We start from the raw sequence: 6080 nt of genomic DNA, 5'->3' as shown, positions 1-6080 counted from the left end.
GGGATTCTGCAGTCATGTCTTAATCATTACTTCACACCCACACCTCATGGGCATTCCCCAGTGTGAGACTGCAAACAGAAACCAGGTCATAGGCATTTTCACAGCAATTATCTGTGACTGCATATCTATCCATTTTCAATGTTTAAAAAAGAATTGCTTAAGTTTGTTAATTTGTTAATCAATGTATGCTTTACACTGTAAAATATTTGTATTAGAGGAAATGGAGCCTCTCTGCTGCTCCATCTGATGAAAAGACCATTACAGTGCATTCCATCATGGTTTCAGTGAAAGCTCATATTCACCTTGGATAATTCTCCAGGAGAGAGATGGTTGTTGGGAAGCAGAAGGTCTCTGAGGTGCTGACAAGAAGCACCAAGTACGCAGGTTTCCTCAGGTGGGGTTTCAGGGCACAGAACGCTCAGGTTCCTGGAAAAGTTCTTCGATTAAGACACTCACCACTAAACGTCCATTATTTAAAAAACGGAAGACATTATATGATCCCATTTTTGTGCTGACAGGGCATGTGATTTCCCTGTGTTGTCAGAAAAAGTGGTCATAATAGTACTTGGCTTTCATTCTACTGGAAATAACAGATGTGTTGAGTTCTTTGTTCCATGTTTTACTTTTAGTACAGTATTAAGAGCAAAATATACAAAAATTATCAAAAGTTTAAAGTACTCAAATGATCATATACTTTAAACTTATACTGATATTGTATCAATGAATCTATTTTTTATGATATGATCACATGCTTTGTAAGAAGCTTCAAAATGATTGTACAAATTACCAACATTTCAATAAAATAACATAAATGATTAGAAATTGACAACGCACAATAAACAATCAAAGGGACAAATTAAATGAAACACAAAACATCAGGATACAAATGATGACTAAGCTATTTCTTACAGTTCTCGCCAAGTTTTCCCACTGCTTGACTCATTACAAATAACAGTATGTTAACTACTTAAAAATAAAAAGGGTCCAAACCATAATTACGACATTTTGTAATGCCTACTCTGCACCTCCTCCTCAGTGATTTATACAGTATCTGAAGAGAGAAACATCCTATTCCTCTTTTTTCATGAAGACTGTTTAATAGGGTAAATATACTGCAGGCACAAGGCACACAGGTCTCACAACGGTTCTTGTTTGTAGTTCCAAGCATGAAAGGATAGAGCTTCCTCTCAGCTCAGGTCTCCTCTCCATCTTGCACCCATGGGTCTCGTCCCTGCCAGCAAGACAGATAGGCAAACTGAAAATCGAGCAGATTCAGAGGCATGCTCCTAAATTACAGACAGTGTTTCCACTACAGGAGTTTATTGGACTTCGTCAACTCTTTTGCATGTAATCGGCGAAGTAAGAACCCTTCAGTGCCTACCGGGAGTCTCTGATTGATATACCATGAAGTTGCTGTAATTAATGGTGAAGTTTCCCTCGGGATAGAGAAGCTTGAAGCTTGGGCAAAGGCAGCAATTAGGGAAGCGACGCAGGACCTGTAGGAGCACTCAGGGCCCCCGAAGCCCCATCAATCAGATACAGATAAAAGGGTTGAGTGCAAGGGTAATGTTTAAGCAAAAGGACATTGTCAGACGGCCCATTAACAGCTTCCTCTTTCTTCAACTAAGCAGAGAAGTGGAGGGTAGACCATCATTTCTGGGTCAAGACCATAGATGTTTTTGCTCCTGACACGGTTTTACCAAATGAAGGATTATTCACAAGAAGCCAAATAGTGTTTACATGTATGTGTATTTTGTTGGGATGCCTTTAGGTGCCTATGGAGTTTTTCTAAAACAAAGAATGATATTATATTTTGTCAATGGCACTTCATATGTCTAGAGCACAGATATTTGAACCCACAAGTAACCATAGCCAATTTAAGAATTTGTACCTCTGTTTAAACAATCAATTGCAGGGTAGAGCTGAAGAGTTAAACACAGCGTGTGTTTTCAATCAATCATTACTGGCAAAAGGGCAGCCGCTGTATCGCTGCTGAATACCACAACAGATGAGGCTGTTAAAGAAATCAAAGAGGGCATAAAAGTGTTTTGCTACATGCTCATGTTGATCTGATTTATACTCCCTTGTTTTTTGATAAGACCAGGGAGACCCCGGCCTACCTCCCCCAACTCAACGGTTGCTCCCTCTGAAAGCCGCAGATGTGAGCTGAGACAAGGCAGCGGTTATCAGAGAAGACTGTGGACGACTGTGGAGGAACGCGTCTATACGTTAGCGGATAAAACTGATATCGTCTCCGTGTGGACGGGGCCTTACCTATCGTATAGACGGTTCGTCCACACGAGGCCGAAACGGAAACGCGGATTCGGAGCCCGAATCCGATACACCTTGATAACGGCTCCCAAAGTGGGTAGGTCTGAGGACGAAACGCTTGCGGCTCCGTGTGTACGCCCTGCCTATACGATCATTCCCTGAAACGATGACGCCATAGCCCCACCTCTCCCCACCTCTCCTGCTCAACCTCGCGTCATTGCTGATGCGTTTCGCCAACAACAACAACAATGGCGGATGACAGGGTTGCGTTTGTGCTCCAGACGCTACTGACCATGATACAGATGTTAGTGCAACCATCAGCAAAAAGTGGACATTTATGTGTTAGTTTATACCTTATGCCCATGCTCGGGGGTTCTTATTCGCTGCTTTTGGTGTATTTTGTGGCGGAAGTACAGCGCCACTTACAGGCCTGGCATATGTACTACAGCGTCTCCAGGGTTTTTGAGGGTTTTCGTGTAGACGGACACGTTTCTTGAGCCGATTCTGCCTGGACAGAAGACTTTTTTGAAAGCGGCTTCGGTTTGTTTTCGCTTTCGTCTCCGTTTCGTCTCCGTTTCGTCTCCGTGTGGACGGGGCCTAAGAAAGCTCAGAGGGCTGGAGATTATAGAGCAGGTTCAATCAATAAAACCAACAGATGGAAGGCAGAATGATCTACTGAAACTAAAACTGACTCTTTGTTATGTTTTGCAACTATATAAAATTGCTACCAAGTTGAAAGTTTTCAAAAAAGTATATCCTATGGAGCTGTTTTTGTTTCTCCAGTGTGTCTCTGCTGACTAAACTCTGTGAACCCCATTCCTAAGTCAACTGATAATGCAGAACAAAACTATACATGTGGTCTAGACAAAGAGAAGATAAACATAGACTGACAGTATACAGTACATGCATGCATGGTATTATATCCCTATCCTGTGTTTATATATATGTTGGCATGCAATCCCAGATGTGGAGCAATATCTGTTTCCTCCATTACCGTGTGTCTGTTGTGCAGGTGTCAGATCTGGGTTTCACATAAAGTAATCCCCCTGCTTCCCCCTGCTTCCCCCTGCTTACCCCTGCTTCTCCCTCCCAGTGAGAATTCAGCCACACTCTGCAGCAAACAAAAAAAGAGACTCATGAATCATTTATTGTCATCAATTAATAATGAATCCTGTCAAACACTGAGGATGCAGCTGGCTGCCAGGCTCTGCCACTCATTAGCTTGGTGAGGAACAAACCTCTTTTGTGTGAGAGACTGTAACTTGTCACAAAAGGATAACAGTTATAGGTGTTACCGGAAAAGTGACCGTGTTGTACTGTACTAAACACTGATCTTTGTTTGTATGTTTTTAAGGTGGCATCATTTTATCAACCTGCCTTTTTCAGACATGAGGTTAATAGAAAAAGAAAGATAAATTAGAGATAATAAGGGAAGAAAAATGTATAATGTAGAAAATAAAAACATTAGAATGTAAAAATTCATGGTGAAAAGTCCTCTGAAACCCCAGTTACACCACCATGTGACAATAAGGGTCTCTACTGCCACACCTTGTGATGGAATGAGGATAGCTCAAACTAAAATGTGTTATAAATACATCAATGTCATGTTAGCATTAAGCAATACAAATTTAAACTCTGTATTAAACAAGGGATAATCTCAGCAGCTCAAAAGCTATGACACATTCCGCTAATAGTTTACTGTGTTTATTTACAACAAATAACATAAGAGATGTCCTTTTTTTAAATCATGACTCATAATAAAGAAATGTCACATAAGTCTCCCACAGTTATTATTGCAGTACAGCTCACTGCTTGAAGACAACCAAGGTACTACAGTAGGAAGGTACAGTTTGTCATCTAGTTTGTATTTTGAAATGGGTGATTAGAGAATAATTAATCAAGGAAGGTGAAACTAAATCTTTAAAAAAGAAATATAATATTGATATGTTTTGTGCCAATTTACTCAGTGAAAGCATTTTGAGTGGTGCACTGATGGTGCTGGCATCCAGACTTAAGATGTCGTAAACATGGCAGATCAAAATAGAGACAATATTTTTGTCACTCCGTATCAGTCATGGGTTTGATGTGATATGTTCATACAGCCAGATATAAACCAAAGATAGCAATGCCAGTCTGTCACGGATAAACTATATAAAATACATACATTTATAATTATAGATTTATGAAAAGTTTGAACTTTAACCATTTCACTGCTGATAATTATGGGTGAATAATGAGAACATTTACATCTGCTGATCTACATGCGACAGGCCCCAGCACCTCTCCTACAGGAGCAAGACACTCAGACTTCAAAGTGTTTATGCTCTCTTTGCTTTTTTTTTTAGCCTTTTTGTCGCTTCCTTCTTTTCTGTTCGATGGTGTCTCTTAAATGTAATTTTGTGTCTCTTTTTTTGTTTTTCTGAGTCTCTTTGTGGGTATTTGATGACTCATGGTGGAGTAATATATGTTCAGTCTGCCTGCATTATGCTTGTCCATCTGCACACACAACAAGCCTCTGCGTCCCTGCTCAGCGTCATGATCACTGCTGTGACTGCTGGAGTTGAAAGTGGTCCAGAATCTAACGCTACTGCCAAGCTGTGGCTCCTAAGATTATCAGTGGCAGCAACAATGAAAGCTGCCCGGCCCACACTTCAGCATCACTGCTTACAGGCAGTAGAAACACAGTCAAAGCCAACAATGGCCTTCACTGCTCCACCAGCCATCACAAAGTCAACAACTCCTGCCAGGAATCACACACACACACACACACACACACACACACACACACACACACACACACACACACACACACACACACACACACACACACACACACACACACACACACACACACACACACACACACACACACACACACACACACACACACACACACACACACACACACACACACACACACACACACACACACACACAGAGCAGCCACTTCACCAGCATGCTGCATTATTTGGCACCTTTTCAAACATCTGACGGTCTGTAGGGGAGAGGCCTTTGAGGGGGCAGTTATTATAGAACCTTTATTTTTAAATAATATTGCTAAGTATTTTTCTTTCTTTTTTTCTTTCAAATTATTCATTATTAATTAATCAAAATCTGTGATATAATAAATGTAATACTTTATTGGCAAACATTTTTTTTTTGTAATGCAATGAATTGCATTACATTTGCGGTATTACTGTAACAAGCGGAAAAGAGAAAGATACGTGAGGTGAACATTTATTTGACACTAAGGCAAATAATACTTGCTGTAGTCAGTGACCCTTTTGTGAGCTTAGTTTTTAATGAATCAAGTCCAAAAACAGACTTTTTTGAGAAAAGATTGTTGTTGAAAAGATGAACAATAAGCTGCAGCAGTAAAGAACCAACCCAGCTGAGGGAGGACAGAAGAATGATCCCAGTCAAAGCACCAAGACTGTGTCCATGTGAACATTTATAAACAAAGCACATACTTTTAAAATACTTAAAATTGTCAAAGCTCGAGAAATTGTGTTTTTCAAGGATGGTGGTGGTATGAATATGGCTTTCTGTCAAACACCTTGATATATTGAACATGCTTGTTAATTGACGATGGTGAATTTGTTTACCTTAATATAAAGTGTTACCGAATAGTTTAACCGAGCTGGCGAGCTCCCATTAGTTTGATGTTATCTGTTTGCAATGCACCTTAAAAAAGCGTCATGATGTATTTACTCTCCCCCACTGCATTTACCATCTATCTATCTATCTATCTACTGGCCTACATGTCTACTCTTATTCTATTCAATGCATGCAGTCTTGAGCAATAGTGT

This window comes from Notothenia rossii, assembly GCF_949606895.1.
Source record: "Notothenia rossii genome assembly, chromosome: 8".
NCBI lineage: Eukaryota > Metazoa > Chordata > Actinopteri > Perciformes > Nototheniidae > Notothenia > Notothenia rossii.
Note: the sequence above shows the minus strand (reverse complement) of the source record.